Source organism: Sphaeramia orbicularis, chromosome 3 (genome assembly GCF_902148855.1).
Source record: "Sphaeramia orbicularis chromosome 3, fSphaOr1.1, whole genome shotgun sequence".
Classification (NCBI taxonomy): domain Eukaryota; kingdom Metazoa; phylum Chordata; class Actinopteri; order Kurtiformes; family Apogonidae; genus Sphaeramia; species Sphaeramia orbicularis.
In genome coordinates this window covers 46,330,498-46,343,267 of record NC_043959.1, presented here as the reverse complement: position 1 = coordinate 46,343,267, position 12,770 = coordinate 46,330,498, and the positions used below count along the sequence as shown (strand labels likewise).

Genomic DNA, 12,770 nt, shown 5'->3' with positions numbered 1-12,770 from the left:
ACCCGCCCAGTTCCCTCCTACTCCAGTGGTGGGCTGTAAGCATGCACATCTGTGTGCGTTCACTTTTCAGGGAAATGTTTTTTTGTCCCTTCCTTACATTGAAATAGAGAATAAGCTAAGTCTTACATATAGCCTGCTACACATATGCTATACACAAATACTGTGTGAAATAATATTTTATAATGTCCAACATCACCTACACAGGCTAGTATGTCATCATGGTAAAGGCCTTGTAGGTGCAGCCTATATTTCAAAATGTGATTTTAGTATTATTTTTTTTTTATTTTTAAGTGTAAAATATTGTGATATAATACATATAGAATCATAGACCTGCAGTAATAATTCAATATAACTCAATTTCTTATCTGGGGTCAGCGCAGCACAACGTCAAATAGTCCTGGTCTCCATTGTTATAAACTTATGATACATTTTTAAAACATATTTTTACAATGTCAAACATATTTAATAAAGAACATGCTCCTCATATTCTAAACCGCCCTCTTGATTTCTGTAAAAGATAGACAGGAACATGGGCAGGATGTTTATACAGCAAAATGTAAACATTTTCCCTGGCCTTCTTTAAATAAAAAATCAAGCAAAAGCCCCGTTAGATCAGTTAATACCCAATCTGATGCGATATGCCCGTGTGCTCACTGCGTCTTGTGTAGATGTTGGACGTTTTTACACATGAATATTGTTTGTGTAATGCAGTCATAATATTTACGCAGGGACGCAGGAGGAGAGAGGTGGAAGCTCTGCCGAACTGTGAGCACAGAAACTCGGACGGGGACTTGGGATCGGCTACTGGCAGCATTTTACTCATCGGAATGATCCAGGAATTAAAATAAGGTAGATTCAACAGTTTACACTCAAACAGTCACTGGCTGAACTGTGGCCACTTTAATTTAGTGCCACCCTCAAAAACGTAGGATGTTTAGTTGGTTTTATGTGACATAATATCTTAGGACAGGTAGAGAATGGAGTTGAAATTATACCTGAAGCTCTGCACAGTGTTGTTTAAACTTTAACTTGAGTTGTGCTTCATGTCAAAAAAAGATGCGCAACAATTCGTTTGTTTGGACTAATCTGTCGTCTTAATTTAAGTAATTTTACTGCCTTTTATTTTTCTGTGTAAGAGAGCTACTGAAAGATGATCAGTCCATAACCTATAACTGTTGACAGTAGGTTGCTTATTGTTCCCTGGAGATCTCGATAGCTGCAGCCTGCAACCTTCTGCTTCTCCGTGTATTCAGTTAAGCTTTAGTGCTCTGGATCTTTGCTGCGTTATTGTTGCTTGTAATGATTACTGTTGGCTTTAACACAATGTCATGTGATACTAGAGAAAACAATGGATGGTGACTTTTCTAATTTCACAGTTTAGGCTGGTGCGTAAAACCAAGTAATCTGTGCGTAAAGTTCGCCAACAGTTCTTGCAAAAAAAGTTTATGACAGCATGTCCTTGCAATTAATTTGAGAAAAATATTTAGGCTCAAGAATGAAATATATCTTGAGCGATTTGTTGATGTTCACCGGAATATTTTGCTCCGAAATACAAACTGCTGCCTTTTTCTTTGAACCGGTTTGAAGCGACAGAACAATCCCTGTCAAATTTTTATTGTCAACCCAAAAGTTGACAGATGCTCCAGTGTTAGTTTTTGCTGTTGCAGATGAGGTTGAAACGCACGGATAAATGAATGTAAGTATTGTTTTAACCGGTGCATGCTCGGCCACTCGCCTGGAGTGAGGGCGACACATTTATCAGCGTAGCGGACCACCCAGCGCGCACCAGGGGCAGGCGCGCTCCCGTCCCCTCTCTGCCCACTGCATTTAATTACGGCTGATGATTTCATTCCATTACGGCGCTCTTTTGCTCACACGCTCATTCTCCCCATGTCATGTTATTCTTCCTTTTCTATATAGACTCAGTTAGATTTGTTTTATGTGAAAGTCAACTCCATACCAGTGTGCGTGATTCATATTTTACGCAAACGCAGTGTTGGAAAGTGATGCGTTACTCCCTTCACTATAAAAACCTGTTATCTCCAAACAGTAGGATAGATGTTCGATCATCAGTGAAGATGTTAGGGATAGAATTAGTTTCTTATGTTTTCTGATAATGTCATATACAGATTATTAAAACGCAAATTGTTTTATCTAAAGAGAATAAAAACATCACATGTTTGCCTTAAGGTCTTATAGATGTTGTTGGCAGCATGTTATGTTGGTCCTTACTAAGGTTTGTGTCCCCCGGGCTGAGCTTTGCTGTTGCTTCATAGCAGACGAAATCATGCACTTTTCCATGACGTCTCATCATGAAATATTTGACAGCGCTGCATCCTCAGGAATGCTCGGCCACTTAGGTGGAGGTACACCGCAGAGTGCACGGCCCTGACAGGCTTTCCGGGCTGTCTTACCGTTATTTAGTGCATTGAAACCGATTTGAACCCCGTTCTGTAACGTTGTTGTAATGTTCCTCAGGATTGTACACACTCTTTTCCTCTGTCTGTCACCTTAAAGTCTTATACAGCGAAGAGGCAAAGATGTGTTGAATATAAACCCTTAGTGGCACAGATGCCTACCTGAATACATTATAGAGTTTTTTGATCATTTGTTTTTTTTCTTGGTAAATTGTGTTTTGACTGTAAAGCACTATATCTGGTATGTTACAATCGTACCACAGTCATGCAGATGTATTGTGCTTCATCATCTGAGCATGTAAGGATACGGTAAACTTATACAACATACTTACATCTTATATAGGCTGCATATATGTATACATATATAATAGAGCAAATCAACCCTGTGGATTACAGATGTAACAGTGTTCAGCTTTGATTTGGCGTCACAGAAAAAATATTGAAACAGTTTGAGGATAAAACTCGGTGCAATGTATTTATTAAGCTTTGGCAATAATTTTATCAAAAAGGAGCAGGTCTGAGAAATAAAACAGTTTTTTTGTTTTCTGAGGCCGCAGAGGGTCAGCGAGAGGCCGCAGGGACTTTGTTTGGAGGATAGTGTGACAGATTGATCGATCAACTGGGCAGAAGTTCAGTCGACTTGAACTTGAAACAGGTTTGAATAAAGGTCTTCCTAAAGTTTTATTTCATTATTACTGCCAAGCGAACAGCAGCAAAGGAAACGGTTTCATTTTTACAATAAAACTTGTTTTAATCAGCAAATATTTTAATTCCCTTGTTAAAACATGTGAGCTACTGTTAATTGTAGGGAAACCGTATACAGACTACTAGATTAAAAAGAAAAACATTTTTGCATTATTAAAATACATTTTCAAAATTAAATAAAATAAAACAAAAACAATAAAATGCATTCTTTGCGTCCTTAAATATTTTTTTGTATGTTACCCATTCTGTTTTAATAGAACAGGGTTTATTTTTTTCCCTATAATGATACACGTTACAGGTCGGTTTATTAAAATAATACTTCGCACAGGCCTATATATGATGCAGGTTTATTTTATTTGTTGGTTTGACGTTTGACAGTGTCGAAGCCAGCTATAAAACAGTGTTAAACAAATTCTAAACCCATAAATACAAGTGGATTGCAGGCAATTTTGCGCTGGAAAAAATGTGAATTTAAGAAATAAAGTATTTAGGCCGAATGATATTAATTATTTCGCGCTAGTTTTATTACCTATAATGCCTCAAATTATTTAAAGAATGAAAAGAAAAGACCATGTTTGTAATAAATAAAATGACAGATGCAGGTTTAGTGTAACAGGACTGGCCACTGTTTCTTGGAACTAAATACTTTAAGAGGCATCTTAATTGGTTTCCTGGCTCTTGGTCTCTGCAGTGTCGCCTACAGTTCACTCAACATTGTCGCTTTAATTGAAAACAGTGTAATGTCGAGGTGGGCACCCCCTCATCACTTTCCCTGCGCAGTAGGTGGCCGTGTATATTTTCGTTTAAGTAGTGTTTATGTGAACGAGAAAGGACGGGATTGCTAGCAGACCGCTGATTGCGCGCATTGGGTCGCTCCGTGGATCTGAAGTGTATTTGATGGGCACCACCCTCCAGTAATCAGCTGCACCAGAAGTGCGCTCTATGACTTTTTAATTTTCTTGGCGAGATATCAGTTCCTGCTTTGTTGTGTATGAAGTCGCACAGGAATAAAGTTCTTGATCCAGGAGCTGCATTGATGATTTTTTTTATGAGCTAGTTTTATCCAATATTGCGCAGCTTTATCTCACAACAGCTTATAAGATAACTCCGACCTTCACATCGGATGCATCGACAGGTTGAATGTGTGCAAACATCCTCTCCTCTGAAGGATCCTAAAGCCTGATACTGAACCGACATCAGCCCAGTAAACCATCAGATGCGCAAAACAGAAACCATTTGCGCATCATGCGTCAGGTGTTTGAGTCATCCATCCAGAGAATAAACTGGAGGTTATTGTTTATCTGATTATACGCAAAGATATATAAAAGTAAAAGATAAAGGTAACCATTTTTACAACAACTGTCCAATTCTGGCTCGAAAAATCGGTAAAAATGATAATAAGTGCACGGTTACTTCCCTTATTAATAGGTTCGGTTTCCCACTTTTTTATATTTGCCTTTACAGATTTTTGAGACAGTGATATAGTTATTAAAATATCATAAAGGTAGTCTAAATTCATCGTATCTCTCATTTGTATCCCCCTCCTCATACAGACAAACCCGCACCTTTCCTCCTTCCACACATCAGCCATAGGTTACAGTAACAACCACTGATGATGCTCTGTTTTTTAGATCATTTACAGGACTGAATTTAGGGGGTTATAACGAATGATTTATTTAAGGGTTTAAAAAATTATGTGGATACAAAAATATTTTAAAGGATTGGCTAACCTTTAGGGTCTTCCACAAATTAGACTGCTTTGAGCTCGCGGTGCGACATTGGTATTTTAGATCATGGAGCTTTCAACACAAAGTTTCTTTTTCTTTCTTTCTTTTTCTTTTTTTTTTTTTTTTTTTTTTTTTGGTAACAACAGCCTCAGCAGACAGAGAGCTCATCATGCCAAAATACATGAGTCACTAGTGCAAACGTTATTGTGAGAAACCCGGCCTCCTCAGCAAAAATTCACATGCCTGTCCGCAGCAGTCCCTGGTGTGCTATATAGTAAAATTAAAGATAGTCCACTCAAACTGTCAGATTGGCCTTTTCTGATTTCACGTTGTATGAGACACATGTTACATTCCTGTTTTTACTGTCTGCGTTTGACAGGGAATGTGCCTTTCAGACTGAATGCAGAATAAAGGCATACATAAAATTCTTTCTGGTTTATTTTGTCATCTTAGGCAGTACCACATAATTTGACATGAAGGACAGCAGTGGGGAGGATTTGGCAGGTCCAGAGGTTTTAAAAATTCCAAACTGTCCAAATGTGGTTAGCACTTGTAGGGAAAATGTTCCATAATTTTAGATACCTGTTTGTAGCAAATTGGTATTTCATTAAACTGGTGAAACCTTTGTCTGCCAGAGACCGAACAAAAACACCCAGAGTATAAAGTAAAACCTGTTAAAACAACTGCAGATCTCAAATAAGTATTTGGGACCTTTTTCTTTTGGAGTTTTGAGACATGAAAAGCAAAAGGAGGAAAACTGGTGTGATTTGGGGTTTAGTGTAGGTTGATGAATGATTTGTATTTCCATTTCTCCTGAATTCTGTAAAAATATTAACTTAATAATTCTGAACTTAACCTCCTGGGACCCACTGTCCACATTTGTGGACAAGAGTTTCACAACTTTATATAAAAAAAAAAAAAAAAAAGAAAGAAAAAAGAAAAGAAAACTGTCCACCACAAAGGACATTCCATAAAAAATTTAAAAACTGTATCTGAAAAAACTGTTGCATCATGATGTTTCCAATACAGGCACTTATTTAATAAAAAACAAAAAAGCTTGTACTTTGCTGACATGTCCTGGGCCTTAAGGAGGTTAAATTAGAAATAACGCTTTATTAAATATGAGTACAGAGATTGTAAGTAGTTAACCATAGAAATAAAGTAATTTGAGTAACAGTAAGTCTTTGGGTTAAATTTATGGGAAAAATCAGGTTTCTCTTCTCTTTAAGATCGAATAAGTAACTACAAAAACACAGAAATATTAAATAACACTGTTAAAACAATTTGATCAAAGTTTGAATATCATGCACATCGATATAACATTATTTTGTCTTACAGATAATTCTGTTTTTGGGACATTTTGTCAGCAAAAATACTGAAATTACTCTATTTTTATGGCATTTTTTTAAAGTACTTTTCTGAAATTCTTAACCCACCAAAGGAGTTCACATGGATTTAAATAAACTGCACATTTATTTCACTCCTTTACTTGCAGAAGAATGTGTTCTAGTTCGTTTCAGCGCTCCTCTGTAGTTTTCTATGGAGCTTCAGCTTGTCCCACACAGTGAGTGGGAGGCTGTTTAGTGCCCCACCTCGCAGCCCCGCACACCTCCCAGGACCAGTCCATCATGGTCTGTCTGATGCACAGAGAGACATCAATAATAAGAGCTGAAGCAGAAACCACAGTGGAGAACACAAACGATAGAGGGAGGGCAGACGCAGGCCACAACTGGCTCTGCTGCAGGTTGGCTTCTTTGATTCTGCCTTGATGGCAGTTTGATGGGTGCACATGGAGCGACATGGGTTTATACATACGTGTTTACATGCGTGTTTACATAATAGCTATGGTGTTTACGCACAACCCACCAACTCTTTTTTTCTGTACTCTGAAGGGGGATTTTCCTGTGGCAAGCTGCTTCGGAAAAAGCAATTAAGAATTCCCAAACAGTACACCACAATGGGAGATATCATTTGTGCAATGTGTGTTCCATGTCCCTTGCAGTTTTTGTCTGGAATGGGTTGGCTATTTTTAATCTGGGCACAACCTAACCCACCTACAGACAAACCACAAACTGAGAAGAGGGGAGGGGGATGAGTGGGCATGGTAATTGCCTATTGTGGATCTCAAACTCCTCTGTTCTGCCATAAACAGCTTTGGTAGTTCACAACTTGATACCCAGCGCTCCATTCAGTTTGAAATTAGGGCATTCTCATTGTCTGTGGGAACCCATAGCCAGGCAGTGGTTGGAATCAGTCAGGAATGCTTTGGGATGGTAACTGGATTCAGTTGTAATGCCCGGCTCTCCACAGCGGAACACTAGGGTGGGAAAAAGGCCGAGAGCATTTCCTGAGTGGAGGGGGGTCCAAGCGAAGCATCACACGCATGGGCATCATGTGACAGTGGTTCTGCCAGGTTTTAGCCCATGATCCCAAGTAAAAAGAGGAGCAGAGAGGAGTCCAGCTGTGGAGGAGAAGAAGGAGAAGGAGGAGGAGGAGGAGGAGGAGGAGGAGGTGTGGTGGGTGGAGTGGGTAATGCCATGGAAAAGAAGGAGGACAAGGAGTGGAGACAAGTGAGGCACAAATAACATAGCTGCTAGAAGAAGAAGCTGCAAGTTGAACGGCAAACAAAAATAAATAAAAATGAAAAGTATAATCTGCTCTTTTTGTGCCTCAGACTTATTTAAGAGCAGAAGGTTTGACTTGTGACAATAGGAAAGCACATTTGTAACCAATAACACTGACGGCTCTGTTTTATGTCCTAGTAAACCATTACAGCATGACAGTAAGCCAGCCTACATACTGTACCTGAAACCGAAGCTGCACGTTAAAAGGCTTTCTACTGCTACAATTAAAATGTATTTAACACTTACTGACCTCAAACATGCATTATAAAATAAATACCACAGTGTACCTGGATTAAAACAATCCGATTTAACTGAGTCAACTATAATGCATAGTGTATTTAAAGCACACTTTAACACATCTCAACTCAATCTAAATAAATGTATTTAACTTTAAACTTTCATTCTACCAACATAAAAACTACTGTAAAAAAACAACAAACCACCACCATGATGAAATGTAAAAATACTTCTCCTCAAAAAATGATAAATTTTGTAAATTAATATATCTGGAAAAAAAAAAAATCTTGACTCTTGGTAGAGTACATAAAATCTGTGTGTGCTGAATTTGTGTCTATTCCAAAGTGACAGAAAACTTCTATTCTCTAATTGTTTTGATACTTTTTATAGATTACTATTTTATATTTAACAGACAAACAGTAAAAAAAATATGATCGAAGGACATTGAGAAAAAAATGACAAAGTCATGAAAAATTACAAAAAGTTTATTTTGGGGGTTTGTAGATTCTGGTGGAAATATATGATTATAATACATTATTACACATTATGAATATACTTAATGATGATGATGATGATACTTTTTAATTACAGTTTTAAGCACTAATTAATAATACTCTATGACAATGATCATAAATCATATTACACCATTGTCTATAATACTTTATGAACATATTTATTATAAATATTTAGAATGATTTTTTTAAACAATCATAGTACATTATAAAGCATTATATGAGGTGTCAGTATTTCATATTTGCTGGTCAGTGTATTACAATTGTCCTAATTTTGATATGACAGAATTTTTTAATAACACATTAAAATTATTATTACAATGCAAGTGATTAAAAGTTGTTAAAGTTATTACACGTGTCTATTGAGTGTCTAAAGTAACGAAACCCTTATGTTATAGGTGCATTCAGCAAATCACATGCTTTCTTTCATTAGATTTTCTTTAAGTTAATTATTAAAAAAAACTAAAATAATAATAAAAAAAAAGATAATAAGACGATCAAGTCAATGCAAGAATGGCACAAACACTGTCAAATTTATTTTAATAGTACTATCCTACAACACAAACATCCTTGAGGATGGACACACTGTCATATATATGTTCATAATACCAGAATAGGAATTATGTGTCTGGGCTTCATAGACAGTGATACCCATGGATTTATTGTGCAGATTTCAGCTGATGTTCAGCAGGAAAGCCTGAAGAACACATAACATCATTACTGAGAGTCAGCATGTGAAGGTTCAGTTGGTGGATGGATGCACAACAAACACAGCCGCCATCCTGTCACAGACCTGTAACTAACTCAGATTTATTATTTACCATTACCATGCTATTTCCTTGCCTCATCTGAGAGTTTTGTTGCTTAATCTTGACCATAGTGTACTTGCCCGAACCATAATCTCCCCCTTACTGTATATTATTGAAAAGGTCTTGTAGGAAGTGAGAAGAAAAAACGATGCTTGCTTTAGTTGGAAAATAGAGTTGCATCTTAGAGGAGAAAAATATAAGACATAATCGCAATGTGACATATTTTATTTGCTTTAAAATTGAAGTTGTGAACATAATGGGAAAAGAAATATTAATGTGAAAACTACTTATTTAGAAAAAAGCTCTTATGGCTGTTTTATTTTATTTTTTTATTTTACCTTTATTTAACGAGGAAGTCCCATTGAGATTAGAAATCTCTCTTGTAAGGGAGACCTGGCCAAGGTAGCAGCCATAAAAAGTCCAAACAACATAAAACACATACACGATACACAATGAACAATAAAACACAATAACAACTATTCAACCATATTGGTATCAAGAAAAATGTTTTCAATGAGCCATGATTAAATTTTTTACACTGTAGTGCACAGCTAAACTGATCATTTATTATATTATTTAAGAAGACATATCTCAATGTTATTCATTTATGATCAATTTGATAATTATTTTGCAGCGTGTTGAATGACATCTTTGTATTTTCATGTGACTGAGATTGAGAGAGGAAAAATCTCAATAAACTTCAGAAATTTTTCTGCTGTTCCTCTCAGTTAAGAGTGCATCTTCTGTTTTATGTCTTACATTTGCAGTAAAAATGCATTTAATAATTTAATCTTTTGCTAGCAGATTTGCAGACTTTATTACAATGAAATACAATTTCATTTCCTCTTCAAGAGAGCAATACAACAAATATTTTGGTTAGGAAGATGGTTTTATCTTAACATTGCTTCTAATTTTGTTTGATTTTAACAGCATGGCGAAGAGTCTGTATGTTGGTGTAGTGGTCTCTGTGTGTAATACCATCTGACTCTGTGTGTGTTCATCTTTGCACATTTGCATATTTTTGTTTATCGTTGCATCATAAGCACAGACAGATGTTTCTACCTTTGCTTTAGTGGACATGCACTCTTGTTCACTAGTCCTGAAAAACATGAGCTCATCCTTACAGGCCTTGTTAGTGTGTCTATAATGGCTGCATATGTATGTATCGGTGAGTATGACGATAATGCTGACTAAATATTTGTATGCGTGTGTGTCCAGACTGTAGCTGACAGCCAGACGTTGCTCCCTTTGACTTGTGTAAATGTTGTGATGATCCTGGGAGGAATCTAACCCTATAGTTGTCAAAAGGGCTTTTTATTTCCACCTGCTACCGGCCTCTTTCCGTTGGTCTGCTCTATAACAATAGTACAGGGAGAGCTGCGGAGTGCAAAGTGATTGATGTTAGACTGTATTTGGCTCTTTTTCAGATTGGGGCCTGAAAGGAAGTGGCTATCCCTCCCTTCCACCTCTACTGCACTGCAGTAACGCAGGGCCCAAGAGGGCAAAGCGCTGATCAGGACTTTTCCCAATTCACAAACTGCCAATCGACACAAAAGACAAGCTGCCAAGGGTGTGTAAACAGGTTTTTCATGACTTATAAATCAATTAGCCATTGAGTAAAGCAGAATGGAGTTAATTTATGCCACCCAATTGAGCCTGGGTTTATCCTCTCCTGCCATCACTCTTCTGTCATCCTGTCTGGCAGCTCCGTCGGGTGAAAAGAGATACAGGCTCATCACAAGTGCATTCTTTCCATTTTGCCGAAGAGCAGCGTGGCAGAGAAGGTAATCTATCACCCAAATTGTCTGTCCTTCTCCTTCTCTTTTTCTAACTGTGTTTCTCTTTCTCCTTCCTCTAGGTTGGAGTGGGCAGGCGTGCGGCTTTGGCCACAGGAAGCTGTGAATTCTTTGGAGAATGGAAGATGTCTTATGGGGAGACATAGTGGCCCCCCACCCACCCACTCACCCACCCACTCACCACCCCAAAATGACCCCTGACCCTTGATGTGTTTATATCAGACCATGGAAGTGAGAAATAGTGATGAGTCACTCTGGCTCTGTGTTTACACTCCAGAGTCACGCAAGGAAGGAAATCAGCCACGGTCTGCTAAAAGTGGCGAGGTGAGAGAGAATAGCTGCAGTCCCCCAGCGCTGCAGTGATTTACCTCCTAGAGCCTGAATTTATTTCACGTCATCTCAGCTGCAAAGCTTTTCGACCAACAGAAAACAGCAACATTACTGGCATGGTAGACTGTAGTCGAGGAAAAGGTGAGTCTGACCAGAGCAGGGACCAAAACAACAGGTAGTTAATGAAGATGTGACTGTTCATCTGGAGTCAAACCGATGAAAGATGCAACAAATACACATAAAGTATAAGAGGAAGCAGAGTGATTCAAAAAGAACAGGACAGTATAAATGCAACTGAAATCTAACTGCTGCAAAGCTATCTGGCCAGGGACACCTTTGTTAAAATAGTGTATGTTTATAATGGGAGGTAAAATACCTTGAGGCAAGTTAAAGAGAAGAAAGTTTCATCCTTTGCTTGACATTAAACATCTTTAGACAAACCCTTGTTTCTATAATGCAAGAAAATATGGAGTTTACCAAAACTACTCAAAATTGGCAAAAATAAATATTAGTATAAAACTAAACTATATCTTGTTTCGGGAAAGTGTTTATAAAAACTTTCGGTTATATTAAAACTGCCACTCATCTATTTATTGTGGAGCATTTCTTTAAGATAAAACAGAAGTATGTTTTTTTTATCTGATAATATCATAAAAATTCCAGATAACTTTGCTTTAGCTCTGATACATTATGGAAAAAAGTCTTTATCAGCAAATGTCACCTCAACTGACTTTACTGAACTATTTGCACATGAAAACATACAACGTGGGTTAGTTTTTGACCATAGTGTAAAAAAAAAAAAAAAAAAATTCAAACAATCTTTGGAAACAGTCGCACTCACAGAGCCAATAAATAACATTGGTCTACATATACAATGCCTGCAGAATAAAAGTAGTGAAACTTGACCAGGTTTGAGTCACTACTAAAGAAATGTTAAGACAAAAATCATGGTTGTCTGTAGTTTCCAAGATACAGATTTGGGTCAAAATGTGAAAATTTGAAAGTTAATGAGAGAATGGGTATTACTGAAAAAGGAATGGTTGAGTCAGAACATTTAATAGCTGAGGCAGATAATTAAAAAAAAAAGAGAAAAAAAAGTAGACCATTGTGATCCAATGTTGACCCAAGTTTCCTGTTTTTCCTGTTTCATTAACAACAGTGTAATGGTGATTTTGCTCAGTGCATTAAGCGAAAATGAATTAAATTTGTCCCAAATATCCACATGCTACTGTATGAACTACCTAGCACATGTATGAAATTGTCCTCTGATGGATTATATGTTCAGCAGACTGTAAGGTGTGTTTACTGTGGCCAAGACTTTGTATCTTTTACTTTAAGCGACTTTACATTTGAGATTGCACAACTATTGTTTTGAAGAGACAGCTGTAGTTACTGCAGTTGTGCTCTGTAAATAAAAGTGACACTTTATTTCTTTCCATCATTACGCTGGTGCTAGTAACTTCATTGCTGACTGTAGTGAGTATTCTGTTACACACCCCCGTGGATACACACACGCATACACACAGCCACAATGAAAGAGTCAGCAGCTCTTATTTTGGCCAATCTCTCCTGAATTGTAAGTCCTGTCAGTGGCTTTGATTGATAGTTGTGTT

At 37.4% G+C, this 12,770-nt stretch overlaps 1 long non-coding RNA gene across 1 annotated transcript; it reads left to right on the top strand.

The window, feature by feature from the left end:
- The first annotated feature begins 626 nt into the window (after window positions 1-626).
- On the top strand, window positions 627-12,310 carry LOC115437218 (uncharacterized). The gene is made up of 3 exons (XR_003937924.1): window positions 627-849; window positions 10,459-10,601; window positions 10,737-12,310. It is a non-coding gene; the product is annotated as an uncharacterized LOC115437218 (long non-coding RNA).
- Window positions 12,311-12,770: the final 460 nt, after the last annotated feature.